Source organism: Megalopta genalis, chromosome 2 (assembly GCF_051020955.1).
Source record: "Megalopta genalis isolate 19385.01 chromosome 2, iyMegGena1_principal, whole genome shotgun sequence".
Taxonomy (NCBI): domain Eukaryota; kingdom Metazoa; phylum Arthropoda; class Insecta; order Hymenoptera; family Halictidae; genus Megalopta; species Megalopta genalis.
In genome coordinates, this window is record NC_135014.1 from 4960947 (window position 1) to 4982175 (window position 21229).

The following is a 21229-nucleotide window of genomic DNA, read 5'->3' on the forward strand; positions in this document are numbered from 1 at the left end:
GCGTTTCGCATGGATTTGAAGCTAACTCGTTTGTTTCGTCTGCATTTCAAGCTATATCACTTATATCGGAAGTATTTAAAAGCTAAATCATTTGTTTCACCCGGATTTGAAGCTAATCCTTCTACATCGCATTGATTTGCAGCTAAATCATGTTTTTCGCATGGATTTGATGCTAACTCGTTTGTTTCGCCTGCATTTGAATCTATATCACTTATATCGCAAGTAATTGAATCTAAATCATTTGTGTCGCATGGGTTTGAAGCTAAGCCTTCTTCTTCGCATTGATTTGAAGCTAAATCATGTGTTTCGCTTGGATTTGAAGATGATACGTTTGTTTCGTCTGCATTTGAATCTATATCACTTATATCGCAAGTAATTGAATCTTAATCATGTGTTTTGCATGGATTTGAAGCTAACTTGTTTGATTCCCCTGCATTTGAAGCTATATCACTTATATCGCAAGTTCCGCTGCTAAATCATTTGTTTCGCATGGTTTTGAAGCTAAATCTTCTACATCGCCTTGATTTGCAGCTAAATCATGTGTTTCCCATGGATTTGAATCTAACTCGTTTGTTTCGTATGCTTTTGAATCTATATCACTTATATCGCAAGTAATTGAATCTAAATCATTTGTGTCGCATGGGTTTGAAGCTAATCCTACTACATAACATTGATTTGTATCTTAATCATGTGTTTTGCATGGATTTGAAGCTAACTCGTTTGTTTCCCCTGCATTTGCAGCTATATCACTTATATCACAAGTTCCTCTGCTAAATCATTTGTTTCGCATCGATTTGAAGCTAAACCTTCTACATCGCATTGATTTGCAGCTAGGTCATGTGTTTCGCATGGATTTGAACCGAACTCGTTTATATCGCCTGCATTTGAAGCTATATCAATTATATCGCAAGTATCTGATGCTAAATCATTTGTTTCGCATGGCTTTGAAGCTAAACCTTCTACATCGCATGGCTTTGAAGCTAAACCTTCTACATCGCATGAATTTGAAGCTAAACCGTCTACATCGCATTGATTTGGAGCTAGGTTATGTGTTTCGCATAGATTTGAGGCTAACCCGTTTGTTTCGCCTGCATTTGAAGCTATATCAATTATATCGCAAGTATCTGATGCTAAATCATTTGTTTCGCATGGCTTTGAAGCTAAACCTTCTACATCGCATGGCTTTGAAGCTAAACCTTCTACATCGCATTAATCTGAAGCTAAACCGTCTACATCGCATTGATTTGAAGCTAAATCATCTGATTCGCTTGGATTTGAAGCTAACTCATTTGTTTCGACTGCATTTGAAGCTATATCACTTATATCGCAAGTTCCTCTGCTAAATCATTTGTTTCGCATGGATTTGAAGACAAGCCTTCTACATCGCATTGATTGGAAGCTAAATCATGTGTTTCGCATGGATTTGAATCTAATCCTTCTACTTCGAATTTATTTGAAGCTCAATCATTGGCTTCGCATGGATTTGAAGCTAAACCTTCTACATCGCATTTATTTGCAGCTGGATCATGTGTTTCGCATGGATTTGAAGCTAACTCGTTTGCTTCGTCTGCATTTGAAGCTATATCACTTATATCACAAGTGTTTGAAATTAAATCATTTGTTTCGCATTGATTTGAAGCTAAACCTTCTACATCGCATTGATTTGAAGCTAAATCATGTGTTACGCATGGATTTGAAGCTAACTCGTTCGTTTCGTCTGTATTTGAAGCTGTATCACTTATATCGCAAGTATCTGAAGATAAATCTTCTACATAGCATTGATTTGAAGGTTAATCACGTGTTTTGTATGGACTTGAAGCTAACTCGTTTGTTTCCCCAGCATTTGAAGCTATATCACTTATATCGCAACTATCTGATGTTGAATCATTTGTATCGCATGGATTTGAAGCTAAACCTACAACATCGAATTGATTTGAAGCTAAATCATGTGTTTTGCTTGGATATGAAGCCAACTCGTTTGTTTCGTTTGCATTTGAAGCTATATCACATATATCCCAAGCGTTTGAAAGTAAATCATTTGTTCTAATGGATTTGAAGTTAAACCTTCTACATCGCAATGATTTGAAGCTAAATCATGTGATTCGCTTGGATTTGGATCTAACTCGTTTATTTAGTCTGCATTTGAAGCTATATCACTTATATCGCAACTATCTGATGTTAAACCATTTGTTTCGCATGGATTTGAAGCTAAATCTTCTATATCGCATCTATTTGAAGCTAAATCTTGTGTTTCGCGTGGATTTGAAGCTAAACCTTCTACATCGCATTGATTTGAAGCTAAATCATGTGATTCGCTTGGATTTGGATCTAACTCGTTTATTTCGTCTGCATTTGAAGCTATATCACTTATATCGCAACTATCTGATGTTAAATCATTTGTTTCGCATAGATTTGAAGCTAAACCTTCTACATCGCATTGATTTGAAGCTAAATCATGTGTTTCGCTTGGATTTGAAGCTATCTCGTTTGTTTCGTCTGCATTTGAAGCTATATCACTTATATCCCACGTGTTTGAAGCTAAATCATTTGTTTCGCATGGATTTGAAGCTAATCCTTCTATATAGCATTGATTTGAAGCTAAATCATGCGATTTGCTTGGATTTGAAGCTATATCTTTTGTTTCGTCTGCATTTGAAGCTATATCACTTATATCACATGTATCAGATGCTGAATCATTTGTATCGCATGGATTTGAAGCTAATCCTTCTACTTCGAATTGATTTGAAGCTAAATCATGTGTTTTGCTTGGATATGAAGCTAACTCGTTTGTTTCGTTTGCATTTGAAGCTACATCACATATATCCCAAGCGTTTGAAAGTAAATCATTTGTTCTAATGGATTTGAAGTTAAACCTTCTACATCGCAATGATTTCAAGCTAAATCATGTGATTCGCTTCGATATGAAGCTAACTCGTTTGATTCGTCTGCATTTGAAGCTATATCTCTTATATCGCAAGTATCTAAAGCTATATCATTTGTGTCACATGGATTTGAAGCTAAACCTTCTATATCGCATTGATTTGACGCTGAATCATGTGTTTCGCTTGGATTTGTAGCTAACTCGTTTGATTCGTCTGCATTTGAAGCTATATCTCTTATATCGCAAGTATCAAAAGCTATATCAATTGTGTCGCATGGATTTGAAGCTAAACCTTCTACATCGCATTGATTAAAGCTAAATCATGTCTTTCGCTTGGATATGAAGCTAACTCGTTTGTTTCGTCTGCATTTGAAGCTATATCTCTTATATCGCAAGTATTTGAAGCTAAATAATTTGTATCGCATGGATTTGAAGCTAAACCTTCTACATCGCATTGATTTGAATCTTAATCATGTGTTTTGCATGGATTTGAAGCTAACTTGTTTGATTCCCCTGCATTTGAAGCTATATCACTTATATCGCAAGTTCCGCTGCTAAATCATTTGTTTCGCATGGTTTTGAAGCTAAATCTTCTACATCGCCTTGATTTGCAGCTAAATCATGTGTTTCCCATGGATTTGAATCTAACTCGTTTGTTTCATATGCATTTGAATCTATATCACTTATATCGCAAGTAATTGAATCTAAATCATTTGTGTCGCATGGGTTTGAAGCTAATCCTACTACATATCATTGATTTGTATCTTAATCATGTGTTTTGCATGGATTTGAAGCTAACTCGTTTGTTTCCCCTGCATTTGCAGCTATATCACTTATATCACAAGTTCCTCTGCTAAATCATTTGTTTCGCATCGATTTGAAGCTAAACCTTCTACATCGCATTGATTTGCAGCTAGGTCATGTGTTTCGCATGGATTTGAACCGAACTCGTTTATATCGCCTGCATTTGAAGCTATATCAATTATATCGCAAGTATCTGATGCTAAATCATTTGTTTCGCATGGCTTTGAAGCTAAACCTTCTACATCGCATGGCTTTGAAGCTAAACCTTCTACATCGCATGAATTTGAAGCTAAACCGTCTACATCGCATTGATTTGGAGCTAGGTTATGTGTTTCGCATAGATTTGAGGCTAACCCGTTTGTTTCGCCTGCATTTGAAGCTATATCAATTATATCGCAAGTATCTGATGCTAAATCATTTGTTTCGCATGGCTTTGAAGCTAAACCTTCTACATCGCATGGCTTTGAAGCTAAACCTTCTACATCGCATTAATCTGAAGCTAAACCGTCTACATCGCATTGATTTGAAGCTAAATCATCTGATTCGCTTGGATTTGAAGCTAACTCATTTGTTTCGACTGCATTTGAAGCTATATCACTTATATCGCAAGTTCCTCTGCTAAATCATTTGTTTCGCATGGATTTGAAGACAAGCCTTCTACATCGCATTGATTGGAAGCTAAATCATGTGTTTCGCATGGATTTGAATCTAATCCTTCTACTTCGAATTTATTTGAAGCTCAATCATTGGCTTCGCATGGATTTGAAGCTAAACCTTCTACATCGCATTTATTTGCAGCTGGATCATGTGTTTCGCATGGATTTGAAGCTAACTCGTTTGCTTCGTCTGCATTTGAAGCTATATCACTTATATCACAAGTGTTTGAAATTAAATCATTTGTTTCGCATTGATTTGAAGCTAAACCTTCTACATCGCATTGATTTGAAGCTAAATCATGTGTTACGCATGGATTTGAAGCTAACTCGTTCGTTTCGTCTGTATTTGAAGCTGTATCACTTATATCGCAAGTATCTGAAGATAAATCTTCTACATAGCATTGATTTGAAGGTTAATCACGTGTTTTGTATGGACTTGAAGCTAACTCGTTTGTTTCCCCAGCATTTGAAGCTATATCACTTATATCGCAACTATCTGATGTTGAATCATTTGTATCGCATGGATTTGAAGCTAAACCTACAACATCGCATTGATTTGAAGCTAAATCATGTGTTTCGATTGGATTTGAAGCTATCTCGTTTGTTTCGTCTGCATTAGGAGCTGAATCACTTATATCGCAACCATCTGATGTTAAATCATTTGTTTCGAATGGATTTGAAGCTAAATCTTCAACACTGCAAAGATTTGCAGCTAAATCATGTGTTTCGCATTGATTTGAAGCTAATTCGTTTGTTTCTCCTGCATTTGAAGCTATCTCACTTATATCGCAACTATCTGATGTTAAATCATTTGTTTCGCATAGATTTGAATCTAATCCTTCTACTTCGAAATGATATGAAGCTAAATCATTTGCTTCGCATGAATTTGAAGCTAAACCTTCTAAATCGCATTGATTTGAAGATAAATCATGTATTTCGCTTGGATATGAAGCTAACTCGTTTGTTTCGTCTGCATTTGAAGCTATATCTCTTATATCGCAAGTATCTGAAGCTAAATCATTTGTATCGCATGGATATGAAGCTAATCCTTCTACATCGCATTGATTTGAAGCTAAATCATGTGTTTCGCTTGGATTTTAAGCTTTCTCTTTTGTTTCGTCTGCATTTGAAGCTATATCACTTATATCGCATGTATCTGATGCTGAATCATTTGTATCGCATGGATTTGAAGATAATTCTTCTACTTCGAATTGATTTGAAGCTAAATCATGTGTTTCGCTTGGATATGAAGCTAACTCGTTTGTTTCATCTCCATTTGAAGCTATATCTCTTATATCGCAAGTATCTGAAGCTATATCGTTTGTGTCGCATGGATTTGAAACTAAACATTCTATATCGCATTGATTTGAAGCTAAATCATGTGTTTCGCGTGGATTTGAAGCTAAACCTACTACATCGCATTGATTTGAAGCTAAATCATGTGTTTCGCTTGATTTGAAGGTAACTCGTTTGTTTCGTCTGCATTTGAAGCTATATCACTTATATCGCAAGTATCTGATGTTAAATCATTTGTTTCGCATGGATTTGAATCTAACTCGTTTGTTTCGTCTGAATTTGAAGCTATATCACTTATATCCCAAGTGTTTGAAGCTAAATCATTTGTTTCGCATGCATTTGAAGCTAAACTTGCTACATACCATTGATTTGAAGCTTAATCACGTGTTTAGTATGGATTTGTAGCTAACTCGTTTGTTTCCCCTGCATATGAAGCTATATCGCTTATATCGCAAGTATCTGAAGCTATATCATTTGTGTCGCATGGATTTGAAGCTAAACCTTCTATATCGCATTGTTTTGAAGCTAAATCATGTGTTTGGCGTGGATTTGAAGCTCACTCGTTTGCTTCGTCTGCATTTGAAGCTACATCACTTATATCCCACGTGTTTGAAGTTAAATCATTTGTTTCGCATGGATTTGAAGCTAATCCTTCTATATCGCATTGATTTGAAGCTAAATCATGCGATTTGCTTGGATTTGAAGCTATCTCTTTTGTTTCGTCTGCATTTGAAGCTATATCACTTGTATCGCATGTATCTGATGCTGAATCATTTGTATCGCATGGATTTGAAGATAATCCTTCTACATCGAATTGATTTGAAGCTAAATCATGTGTTTCGCATGGATATGAAGCTAATTCGTTTGTTTCGACTGCATTTGGAGCTATATATCTTATATCGCAAGTATCTGAAGCTATATAATTTGTGTCGCATGGATTTGAAGCTAAGCCTTCTATATCGCATTTATTTGAAGCTAAATCATTGTTTCGCATGGATTTGAAGCTAATTCTTCTGCTTCGAATTGATTTTAAGCTAAATCATGTGTTTCGCATGGATTTGAAGCTAAACCTTCTACATAGCATTGATTTGCAGCTAGTTCATGTGTTTCGCATGGATTTGAAGCTAACTCGTTTGTTTCGCCTGCATTTGAAGCTATATCAATTATATAGCAAGTATCTGATGCTAAATCATTTGTTTCGCATGGATTTGAAGCTAAACCTTCTACATCGCATTTATTTTGCAGCTGAATCATGTGCTTCGCATGGATTTGATGCTAACTCGTTTGTTTCGCCTGCATTTGAATCTATATCACTTATATCGCAAGTAATTGAATCTAAATCATTTGTGTCGCATGGGTTTGAAGCTAAGCCTTCTTCTTCGCATTGGTTTGAAGCTAAATCATGTGTTTCGCATGGATTTGAACCTAACTTGTTTGTTTCGTCTGCATTTGAAGCTATATCATTTATATCGCAAGTATCTGAAGCTTATTCATTTGTGTCGCATGGATTTCAAGCTAAACCTTTTACATAGCACTGATTTGAAGCATAATCATGTGTTTTGCATGGATGTCAATCCAACTCGTTTGTTTCTCCTGGATTTGAAACTATATCACTTATATCGCATGTATCTGACGCTAAATCATTTGTATCGCATGGATTTGAAGCTAAATCTTCTACATCGCATTGATTTAAAGCTAAATCATGTGTTTCGCTTGGATACGAAGCTAGATCTTCTATATCGCATTGATTTGAAGCTAAATCATGTGTTTGGCTTGGATATGAAGCTAACTCGTTTGTTTCGTCTGAATTGGAAACTATATCTCTTATATTGCAAGTATCTGAGGCTAAATCATTTGTATCTCATGGATTTGAAGCTAAAGCTTCTACATAGCATTGATTTGAAGATTTATCATGTATTTTTGCGTGGATTTGAAGCTAACTCCTTTGTTTCTCCTGCATTTGAAGCTATACCACTTAGATCTCATGTATCTGATGCTAAATCATTTGTTTCGCATGGATTTGAATCTAATCCTTCTACTTCGAATTGATTTGAAGCTCAATCATTTGCTTCGCATGAATTTGAAGCTAAACTTTCTATATCGCATTGATTTGAAGATAAATCATGTATTTCGCGTGGATTTGAAGCTAAACCTTCTACATCGCATTGATTTGAAGCTAAATCATGTGCTTCGCATGGATTTGAAGCTATCTCTTTTGTTTCGTCTGCATTTGAAGCTATATCTCTTATATCGCAATTATCTGAACCTATATCATTTGTGTCGCATGGATTTGAAGCTAAACCTTCTATATCGCATTGATTTGAAGCTAAATCATGTGTTTCGCGTGGATTTGAAGCTAAACCTTCTACATCGCATTGATTTGAAGCTAAATCATGTGTTTCGCTTGGATTTGAAGCTATCTCGTTTGTTTCGTCTGCATTAGGAGCTGAATCACTTATATCGCAACCATCTGATGTTAAATCATTTGTTTCGAATGGATTTGAAGCAAAATCTTCAACACTGCAAAGATTTGCAGCTAAATCATGTGTTTCGCATTGATTTGAAGGTAACTCGTTTGTTTCGTCTGCATTTGAAGCTATATCACTTATATCGCAAGTATCTGATGTTAAATCATTTGTTTCGCATGGATTTGAATCTAACTCGTTTGTTTCGTCTGAATTTGAAGCTATATCACTTATATCCCAAGTGTTTGAAGCTAAATCATTTGTTTCGCATGCATTTGAAGCTAAACTTGCTACATACCATTGATTTGAAGCTTAATCACGTGTTTAGAATGGATTTGTAGCTAACTCGTTTGTTTCCCCTGCATATGAAGCTATATCGCTTATATCGCAAGTATCTGAAGCTATATCATTTGTGTCGCATGGATTTGAAGCTAAACCTTCTATATCGCATTGTTTTGAAGCTAAATCATGTGTTTGGCGTGGATTTGAAGCTCACTCGTTTGCTTCGTCTGCATTTGAAGCTACATCACTTATATCCCACGTGTTTGAAGTTAAATCATTTGTTTCGCATGGATTTGAAGCTAATCCTTCTATATCGCATTGATTTGAAGCTAAATCATGCGATTTGCTTGGATTTGAAGCTATCTCTTTTGTTTCGTCTGCATTTGAAGCTATATCACTTGTATCGCATGTATCTGATGCTGAATCATTTGTATCGCATGGATTTGAAGATAATCCTTCTACATCGAATTGATTTGAAGCTAAATCATGTGTTTCGCATGGATATGAAGCTAATTCGTTTGTTTCGACTGCATTTGAAGCTATATATCTTATATCGCAAGTATCTGAAGCTATATAATTTGTGTCGCATGGATTTGAAGCTAAGCCTTCTATATCGCATTTATTTGAAGCTAAATCATTGTTTCGCATGGATTTGAAGCTAATTCTTCTGCTTCGAATTGATTTTAAGCTAAATCATTTGTTTCGCATGGATTTGAAGCTAAACCTTCTACATCGCATTGATTTGAAGCTAAATCATGTGTTACGCATGGATTTGAAGCTAACTCGTTCGTTTCGTCTGTATTTGAAGCTGTATCACTTATATCGCAAGTATCTGAAGATAAATCTTCTACATAGCATTGATTTGAAGGTTAATCACGTGTTTTGTATGGACTTGAAGCTAACTCGTTTGTTTCCCCAGCATTTGAAGCTATATCACTTATATCGCAACTATCTGATGTTGAATCATTTGTATCGCATGGATTTGAAGCTAAACCTACAACATCGCATTGATTTGAAGCTAAATCATGTGTTTCGATTGGATTTGAAGCTATCTCGTTTGTTTCGTCTGCATTAGGAGCTGAATCACTTATATCGCAACCATCTGATGTTAAATCATTTGTTTCGAATGGATTTGAAGCTAAATCTTCAACACTGCAAAGATTTGCAGCTAAATCATGTGTTTCGCATTGATTTGAAGCTAATTCGTTTGTTTCTCCTGCATTTGAAGCTATCTCACTTATATCGCAACTATCTGATGTTAAATCATTTGTTTCGCATAGATTTGAATCTAATCCTTCTACTTCGAAATGATATGAAGCTAAATCATTTGCTTCGCATGAATTTGAAGCTAAACCTTCTAAATCGCATTGATTTGAAGATAAATCATGTATTTCGCTTGGATATGAAGCTAACTCGTTTGTTTCGTCTGCATTTGAAGCTATATCTCTTATATCGCAAGTATCTGAAGCTAAATCGTTTGTATCGCATGGATATGAAGCTAATCCTTCTACATCGCATTGATTTGAAGCTAAATCATGTGTTTCGCTTGGATTTTAAGCTTTCTCTTTTGTTTCGTCTGCATTTGAAGCTATATCACTTATATCGCATGTATCTGATGCTGAATCATTTGTATCGCATGGATTTGAAGATAATTCTTCTACTTCGAATTGATTTGAAGCTAAATCATGTGTTTCGCTTGGATATGAAGCTAACTCGTTTGTTTCATCTCCATTTGAAGCTATATCTCTTATATCGCAAGTATCTGAAGCTATATCGTTTGTGTCGCATGGATTTGAAACTAAACATTCTATATCGCATTGATTTGAAGCTAAATCATGTGTTTCGCGTGGATTTGAAGCTAAACCTACTACATCGCATTGATTTGAAGCTAAATCATGTGTTTCGCTTGATTTGAAGGTAACTCGTTTGTTTCGTCTGCATTTGAAGCTATATCACTTATATCGCAAGTATCTGATGTTAAATCATTTGTTTCGCATGGATTTGAATCTAACTCGTTTGTTTCGTCTGAATTTGAAGCTATATCACTTATATCCCAAGTGTTTGAAGCTAAATCATTTGTTTCGCATGCATTTGAAGCTAAACTTGCTACATACCATTGATTTGAAGCTTAATCACGTGTTTAGTATGGATTTGTAGCTAACTCGTTTGTTTCCCCTGCATATGAAGCTATATCGCTTATATCGCAAGTATCTGAAGCTATATCATTTGTGTCGCATGGATTTGAAGCTAAACCTTCTATATCGCATTGTTTTGAAGCTAAATCATGTGTTTGGCGTGGATTTGAAGCTCACTCGTTTGCTTCGTCTGCATTTGAAGCTACATCACTTATATCCCACGTGTTTGAAGTTAAATCATTTGTTTCGCATGGATTTGAAGCTAATCCTTCTATATCGCATTGATTTGAAGCTAAATCATGCGATTTGCTTGGATTTGAAGCTATCTCTTTTGTTTCGTCTGCATTTGAAGCTATATCACTTGTATCGCATGTATCTGATGCTGAATCATTTGTATCGCATGGATTTGAAGATAATCCTTCTACATCGAATTGATTTGAAGCTAAATCATGTGTTTCGCATGGATATGAAGCTAATTCGTTTGTTTCGACTGCATTTGAAGCTATATATCTTATATCGCAAGTATCTGAAGCTATATAATTTGTGTCGCATGGATTTGAAGCTAAGCCTTCTATATCGCATTTATTTGAAGCTAAATCATTGTTTCGCATGGATTTGAAGCTAATTCTTCTGCTTCGAATTGATTTTAAGCTAAATCATGTGTTTCGCATGGATTTGAAGCTAAACCTTCTACATAGCATTGATTTGCAGCTAGTTCATGTGTTTCGCATGGATTTGAAGCTAACTCGTTTGTTTCGCCTGCATTTGAAGCTATATCAATTATATAGCAAGTATCTGATGCTAAATCATTTGTTTCGCATGGATTTGAAGCTAAACCTTCTACATCGCATTTATTTTGCAGCTGAATCATGTGTTTCGCATGGATTTGATGCTAACTCGTTTGTTTCGCCTGCATTTGAATCTATATCACTTATATCGCAAGTAATTGAATCTAAATCATTTGTGTCGCATGGGTTTGAAGCTAAGCCTTCTTCTTCGCATTGGTTTGAAGCTAAATCATGTGTTTCGCATGGATTTGAACCTAACTTGTTTGTTTCGTCTGCATTTGAAGCTATATCATTTATATCGCAAGTATCTGAAGCTTATTCATTTGTGTCGCATGGATTTCAAGCTAAACCTTTTACATAGCACTGATTTGAAGCATAATCATGTGTTTTGCATGGATGTCAATCCAACTCGTTTGTTTCTCCTGGATTTGAAACTATATCACTTATATCGCATGTATCTGACGCTAAATCATTTGTATCGCATGGATTTGAAGCTAAATCTTCTACATCGCATTGATTTAAAGCTAAATCATGTGTTTCGCTTGGATACGAAGCTAGATCTTCTATATCGCATTGATTTGAAGCTAAATCATGTGTTTGGCTTGGATATGAAGCTAACTCGTTTGTTTCGTCTGAATTGGAAACTATATCTCTTATATTGCAAGTATCTGAGGCTAAATCATTTGTATCTCATGGATTTGAAGCTAAAGCTTCTACATAGCATTGATTTGAAGATTTATCATGTATTTTTGCGTGGATTTGAAGCTAACTCCTTTGTTTCTCCTGCATTTGAAGCTATACCACTTAGATCTCATGTATCTGATGCTAAATCATTTGTTTCGCATGGATTTGAATCTAATCCTTCTACTTCGAATTGATTTGAAGCTCAATCATTTGCTTCGCATGAATTTGAAGCTAAACTTTCTATATCGCATTGATTTGAAGATAAATCATGTATTTCGCGTGGATTTGAAGCTAAACCTTCTACATCGCATTGATTTGAAGCTAAATCATGTGCTTCGCATGGATTTGAAGCTATCTCTTTTGTTTCGTCTGCATTTGAAGCTATATCTCTTATATCGCAATTATCTGAACCTATATCATTTGTGTCGCATGGATTTGAAGCTAAACCTTCTATATCGCATTGATTTGAAGCTAAATCATGTGTTTCGCGTGGATTTGAAGCTAAACCTTCTACATCGCATTGATTTGAAGCTAAATCATGTGTTTCGCTTGGATTTGAAGCTATCTCGTTTGTTTCGTCTGCATTAGGAGCTGAATCACTTATATCGCAACCATCTGATGTTAAATCATTTGTTTCGAATGGATTTGAAGCAAAATCTTCAACACTGCAAAGATTTGCAGCTAAATCATGTGTTTCGCATTGATTTGAAGCTAATTCGTTTGTTTCTCCTGCATTTGAAGCTATCTCACTTATATCGCAACTATCTGATGTTAAATCATTTGTTTCGCATAGATTTGAATCTAATCCTTCTACTTCGAAATGATATGAAGCTAAATCATTTGCTTCGCATGAATTTGAAGCTAAACCTTCTATATCGCATTGATTTGAAGATAAATCATGTATTTCGCTTGGATATGAATCTAACTCGTTTGTTTCGTCTGCATTTGAAGCTATATCTCTTATATCGCAAGTATCTGAAGCTAAATCGTTTGTATCGCATGGATATGAAGCTAATCCTTCTACATCGCATTGATTTGAAGCTAAATCATGTGTTTCGCTTGGATTTTAAGCTTTCTCTTTTGTTTCGTCTGCATTTGAAGCTATATCACTTATATCGCATGTATCTGATGCTGAATCATTTGTATCGCATGGATTTGAAGATAATTCTTCTACTTCGAATTGATTTGAAGCTAAATCATGTGTTTCGCTTGGATATGAAGCTAACTCGTTTGTTTCATCTCCATTTGAAGCTATATCTCTTATATCGCAAGTATCTGAAGCTATATCGTTTGTGTCGCATGGATTTGAAACTAAACATTCTATATCGCATTGATTTGAAGCTAAATCATGTGTTTCGCGTGGATTTGAAGCTAAACCTACTACATCGCATTGATTTGAAGCTAAATCATGTGTTTCGCTTGATTTGAAGGTAACTCGTTTGTTTCGTCTGCATTTGAAGCTATATCACTTATATCGCAAGTATCTGATGTTAAATCATTTGTTTCGCATGGATTTGAATCTAACTCGTTTGTTTCGTCTGAATTTGAAGCTATATCACTTATATCCCAAGTGTTTGAAGCTAAATCATTTGTTTCGCATGCATTTGAAGCTAAACTTGCTACATACCATTGATTTGAAGCTTAATCACGTGTTTAGTATGGATTTGTAGCTAACTCGTTTGTTTCCCCTGCATATGAAGCTATATCGCTTATATCGCAAGTATCTGAAGCTATATCATTTGTGTCGCATGGATTTGAAGCTAAACCTTCTATATCGCATTGTTTTGAAGCTAAATCATGTGTTTGGCGTGGATTTGAAGCTCACTCGTTTGCTTCGTCTGCATTTGAAGCTACATCACTTATATCCCACGTGTTTGAAGTTAAATCATTTGTTTCGCATGGATTTGAAGCTAATCCATCTATATCGCATTGATTTGAAGCTAAATCATGCGATTTGCTTGGATTTGAAGCTATCTCTTTTGTTTCGTCTGCATTTGAAGCTATATCACTTGTATCGCATGTATCTGATGCTGAATCATTTGTATCGCATGGATTTGAAGATAATCCTTCTACATCGAATTGATTTGAAGCTAAATCATGTGTTTCGCATGGATATGAAGCTAATTCGTTTGTTTCGACTGCATTTGAAGCTATATATCTTATATCGCAAGTATCTGAAGCTATATAATTTGTGTCGCATGGATTTGAAGCTAAGCCTTCTATATCGCATTTATTTGAAGCTAAATCATTGTTTCGCATGGATTTGAAGCTAATTCTTCTGCTTCGAATTGATTTTAAGCTAAATCATGTGTTTCGCATGGATTTGAAGCTAAACCTTCTACATAGCATTGATTTGCAGCTAGTTCATGTGTTTCGCATGGATTTGAAGCTAACTCGTTTGTTTCGCCTGCATTTGAAGCTATATCAATTATATAGCAAGTATCTGATGCTAAATCATTTGTTTCGCATGGATTTGAAGCTAAACCTTCTACATCGCATTTATTTTGCAGCTGAATCATGTGTTTCGCATGGATTTGATGCTAACTCGTTTGTTTCGCCTGCATTTGAATCTATATCACTTATATCGCAAGTAATTGAATCTAAATCATTTGTGTCGCATGGGTTTGAAGCTAAGCCTTCTTCTTCGCATTGATTTGAAGCTAAATCATGTGTTTCGCATGGATTTGAACCTAACTTGTTTGTTTCGTCTGCATTTGAAGCTATATCATTTATATCGCAAGTATCTGAAGCTTATTCATTTGTGTCGCATGGATTTCAAGCTAAACCTTTTACATAGCACTGATTTGAAGCATAATCATGTGTTTTGCATGGATGTCAATCCAACTCGTTTGTTTCTCCTGGATTTGAAACTATATCACTTATATCGCATGTATCTGACGCTAAATCATTTGTATCGCATGGATTTGAAGCTAAATCTTCTACATCGCATTGATTTAAAGCTAAATCATGTGTTTCGCTTGGATACGAAGCTAGATCTTCTATATCGCATTGATTTGAAGCTAAATCATGTGTTTCGCTTGGATTTGAAGTTATCTCTTTTGTTTCGTCTGCATTTGAAGCTGTATCACTTATATATCATGTATCTGATGCTGAATCATTTGTATAGCATGGATTTGAAGCTAATCATTCTACTTCGAATTGATTTGAAGCTAAATCATGTGTTTGGCTTGGATATGAAGCTAACTCGTTTGTTTCCTCTGAATTTGAAGCTATATATATCGCAAGTATCTGATTCTAAATCATTTGTGTAGCATGGATTTGAAGCTAAACCTTCTACGCAGCTTTGATTCGAAGCTTAGTCATGTGCTTTGCATGGATTTGAAGCTAACTCGTTTGTTTCACCTGCATTTGAAGCTATATCACTTATATCGCATGTATCTGATGCTAAATCACTTGTTTCGCATGGATTTGGAGCTAAGCCTTCTAATTCGCATTGATTTGAATCTAAATCATGTGTATCGCATGGATATGAAGCTAACTCGTTTGATTCGTCTGAATCTGATGCTATATCTCTTATATCGCAAGTGTCTGAAGCTAAATCATTTGTGTCTCATGGATTTGAAGCTAAAGCTTCTACATAGCATTGATTTGAAGATTAATCATGTGTTTCGCGTGGATTTGAAGCTAAACCTTCTACATCGCATTGTTTTGAAGCTAAATCATGTGTTTCGCTTGGATTGGAAACTATCTCGTTTGATTCGTCTGCATTTAAAGCTATATCACTTATATCGCAACTATCTGATGTTAAATCATTTGTGTAGCATGGATTTGAAGCTAAACCTTCTACGCAGCTTTTATTCGAAGCTTAGTCATGTGCTTTGCATGGATTTGAAGCTAACTCGTTTGTTTCTCCTGCATTTGAAGCTATATCACTTATATCGCATGTATCTGATGCTAAATCACTTGTTTCGCATGGATTTGGAGCTAAGCCTTCTAATTCGCATTGATTTGAATCTAAATCATGTGTATCGCATGGATATGAAGCTAACTCGTTTGATTCGTCTGAATCTGATGCTATATCTCTTATATCGCAAGTGTCTGAAGCTAAATCATTTGTGTCTCATGGATTTGAAGCTAAACCTTCTACATCGCATTGTTTTGAAGCTAAATCATGTGTTTCGCTTGGATTGGAAACTATCTCGTTTGATTCGTCTGCATTTGAAGCTATATCACTTATATCGCAACTATCTGATGTTAAATCATTTGTTTCGCATGGATTTGAAGCTAAATCTTCTACATCGCATTGATTTGCAGCTAAATCATGTGTTTCGCATGGATTTGAATCTAACTCGTTTGTTTCGTCTGCATTTGAAGCTATATCACTTATATCGCAACTATCTGATGTTAAATCATTTGTTTCGCATGGATTTGAAGCTAAACATTCTACATCGCATTGACTTGAAGCTAAATCATGTGTTTCGCTTGGATTTGAAGCTATCTCTTTTCTTTCATCTGCATTTGAAGCTATATCACTTATATTGCATGTATCTGTTGCTGAATCATTTGTATCGCATGGATTTGAAGCTAATCCTTTTACTTCGAATTGATTTGAAGCTAAATCATGTGTTTCGCGTGGATTTGAACCTAACTTGTTTGTTTCGTCTGCATTTGAAGCTATATCATTTATATCGCAAGTATCTGAAGCTTATTCATTTGTGTCGCATGGATTTCAAGCTAAACCTTTTACATAGCATTGATTTGAAGCATAATTATGTGTTTTGCATGGATTTCAATCCAACTCGTTTGTTTCTCCTGCATTTGAAACTATATCACTTATATCGCATGTATCTGATGCTAAATCAATTGTATCGCATGGATTTGAAGCTAAATCTTCTACATCGCATTGATTTAAAGCTAAATCATGTGTTTCGCTTGGATATGAAGCTAGATCTTCTATATCGCATTGATTTGAAGCTAAATCATGTGTTTCGCTTGAATATGAAGCTAACTCGTTTGTTTCGTCTGAATTTGAAGCTATATATATCGCAAGTATCTGATTCTAAATCATTTGTGTAGCATGGATTTGAAGCTAAACCTTCTACGCAGCTTTGATTCAAAGCTTAGTCATGTGCTTTGCATGGATTTGAAGCTAACTCGTTTGTTTCTCCTGCATTTGAAGCTATATCACTTATATCGCATGTATCTGATGCTAAATCACTTGTTTCGCATGGATTTGGAGCTAAGCCTTCTAATTCGCATTGATTTGAATCTAGATCATGTGTATCGCATGGATATGAAGCTAACTCGTTTGATTCGTCTGAATCTGATGCTATATCTCTTATATCGCAAGTGTCTGAAGCTAAATCATTTGTGTCTCATGGATTTGAAGCTAAAGCTTCTACATAGCATTGATTTGAAGATTAATCATGTGTTTCGCATGGATTTGAAGCTAAACCTTCTACATCGCATTGATTTAAAGCTAAATCATGTGTTTCGCTTGGATATGACGCTAACTCGTTTGTTTCGTCTGCATTTGAAGCTATATCTCTTATATCGCAAGTATCTGAAGCTAAATCATTTGTGTCTCATGGATTTGAAGCTTAAGCTTCTACATAGCATTGATTTGAAGATTAATGATGTGTTTTTGCGTGGATTTGAAGCTAACTCGTCTGTTTCTCCTGCATTTGAAGCCATATCTCTTATATCGCAAGTATCTGAAGCTAAATCATTTGTATCGCATGGATTTGAAGACAAGCCTTCTACATCGCATTGATTGGAAGCTAAATCATGTGTTTCGCATGGATTTGAATCTAATCCTTCTACTTCGAATTTATTTGAAGCTCAATCATTGGCCTCGCATGGATTTGAAGCTAAACCTTCTACATTGCATTTATTTGCAGCTGGATCATGTGTTTCGCATGGATTTGAAGCTAACTCGTTTGCTTCGTCTGCATTTGAAGCTATATCACTTATATCACAAGTGTTTGAAATTAAATCATTTGTTTCGCATTGATTTGAAGCTAAACCTTCTACATCGCATTGATTTGAAGCTAAATCATGTGTTACGCATGGATTTGAAGCTAACTTGTTTGTTTCGTCTGCATTTGAAGCTATTTCATTTATATCGCAAGTATCTGTAGCTTATTCATTTGCGTCGCATGGATTTCAAGCTAAACCTTCTACATAGCATTGATTTGCAGCATAATCATGTGTTTTGCATGGATTTGAATCCAACTCGTTTGTTTCTGCTGCATTTGAAACTATATCACTTATATCGCATGTATCTGATGCTAAATCATTTGTATCGCATGGATTTGAAGCTAAATCTTCTACATCGCATTGATTTAAAGCTAAATCATGTGTTACGCTTGGATATGAAACTAGATCTTCTATATCGCCTTGATTTGAAGCTAAATCATGTGTTTCGCTTGGATTTGAAGCTATCTCTTTTGTTTCGTCTTCATTTGAAGCTGTATCACTTATATAGCATGTATCTGATGCTGAATCATTTGTATCGCATGGATTTGAAGCTAATCCTTTTACTTCGAATTGATTTGAAGCTAAATCATTTGTTTCGAATGGATTTGCAGCTAAACCTACTATATCGCATTGATTTGAAGCTAAATCATGTGATTCGCTTGGATTTGAAGCTATCTCTTTTGTTTCGTCTGCATTTGAAGCTATATCACTTATATCGCATGTATCTGATGCTGAGTCGTTTGTATCGCATGGATTTGAAGCTAATCCTTCTACTTCGAATTGATTTGAAGCTAAATCATGTGTTTCGCTTGGATTTAAAGTAACTCGTTTGTTTCGACTGCATTTGAAGATATATTTCTTATATCGCAAGTATCTGATGTTAAATCATTTGTTTCGCTTGGATTTGAAATTAAATCTTCTACATAGCATTGATTTGCAGCTAAATCATGTGTTTCGCATGGATTTGAAGCTAACTCGTTTGTTTCGTCTGCATTTGAAGCTATATCACTTATATCCCAAGTGTTTGAAGCTAAAGCATTTGTTTCGCAAGGATTTGAAGCTAAACCTTCTACATCGCATTGATTTAAAGCTAAATCATGTGTTTCGCTTGAATATGAAGCTAACTCGTTTGTTCCTCCTGCATTTGAAGCTATATCACCTATATGGCATGTATCTGATGCTAAATAATTTGCATCGCATGGATTTGAAGCTAATCAGATACTTCGAATTGATTTGAAGCTAAATCATGTGTTTCGCACGGATTTGAAGCTATCTAGTTTGTTTCGTCTGCATTTGAAGCTATATCACTTATATCGCAAGTAATTGAATCTAAATCATTTGTGTCGCATGGATTTGAAGTTAAACCTTCTACATCGCATTGATTTGAAGCTAAATCATGTGTTTCGCTTGGATTTGAAGCTATCTCGTTTGTTTCGTCTGCATTTGAAGCTATATCTCTTATGTCGCAAGTATCTGAAGCTAAATCATTTGTGTCTCATGGATTTGAAGCTAAAGCTTCTATATAGCATTGATTTGAAGATTAATCATGTGTTTTTGCGTGGATTTGAAGCTAACTCGTTTGTTTGTCCTGCATTTGAAGCTATATCACTTAGATCGCAAGTATCTGAAGCTAAATCATTTGTGTCGCATGGATTTGAAGCTAAACCTTCTATATCGCACTAATATGAAGCATAATCATCTGTTTTGCATGGATTTTAAGCTAACTCGTCTGTTTCTCCTGCATTTGAAGCTATATCACTTATATCGCATGTACCTGATGTTAAATCATTTGTTTCGCATGGATTTGAAGCTAAACCTTCTACATCGCATTGATTTGCAGCTAAATCATGTGTTTCGCATGGATTTGAATCTAACTCGTTTGTTTCGTCCGCATTTGAAGCTATATCACTTATATCTCAAGTATTTGAAGCTAAATCATTTGTTTCGCGCGGATTTGATGCTAAACCTTCTACATCGCATTGATTTGAAGCTAAATCATGTGTTTCGCTTGGATATGACGCTAACTCGTTTGATTCGTCTGCATTTGAATCTATATCACTTATATCGCAACTATCTGATGTTAAATCATTTGTTTCGCATGGATTTGAAGCTAAATCTTCTATATCGCATTGATTTGCAGCTAAATCATGTGTTTCGCATGGATTTGAATCTAACTCGTTTGTTTCGTCCGCATTTGAAGCTATATCACTTATATCTCAAGTATTTGAAGCTAAATCATTTGTTTCGCGCGGATTTGATGCTAAACCTTCTACATCGCATTGATTTGAAGCTAAATCATGTGATTCGCTTGGATTTGAAGCTATCTCTTTTGTTTCGTCTGCATTTGAAGCTATATCACTTATATCGCATGTATCTGATGCTGAGTCGTTTGTATCGCATGGATTTGAAGCTAATCCTTCTACTTCGAATTGATTTGAAGCTAAATCATGTGTTTCGCTTGGATATGAAGCTAACTCGTTTGTTTCGACTGCATTTGAAGATACATTTCTTATATCGCAAGTATCTGAAGCTAAATCATTTGTATCGCATGGATTTGAAGCTAATCCTTCTACTTCGAATTGATTTAAAGCTAAATCATGTGTTTCGCTTGGATATGAAGCTAACTCGATTGTTTCGACTGCATTTGAAGCTATATCACTTAGATCGCATGTATCTGATGCTAAATCACTTGTTTCGCATGGATTTGGATCTATTCCTTCTACTTCGAATTGATTTGAAGCTAAATCATGTGTTTCGCTTGGATTTGAAACTATCTCGTTTGATTCGTCAGCATTTGAAGCTATATCACATATATCGCACCTATCTGTTGTTAAATCATTTGTTTCGCATGGATTTGAAGCTTAATCTTCTACATGGCATTGATTTGAAGCTAAATCATGTGTTTCGCTTGGATATGAAGCTAACTCGTTTGTTTCGTCTGCACGTGAAGCTATATCTCTTATATCGCAACTATCTGATATTAAATCATTTGTTTCGCATGGATTTAAATATATATCTTCTACATCGCATTGATTTGCAGCTAAATCATGTGTTTCGCATGGATTTGAATCTATCTCGTTTGTTTCGTCTGCATTTGAAGCTATATCACTTATATCCCAAGTGTTTGAAGCTAAATCATTTGTTTCGCATGGATTTGATGCTAAACATTCTACATCGCATTGACTTGAAGCTAAATCATGTGTTTCGCTTAGATTTGAAGCTATCTCTTTTGTTTCGTCTGCATTTGAAGCTATATCACTTATATTGCATGTATCTGTTGCTGAATAATTTGTATCGC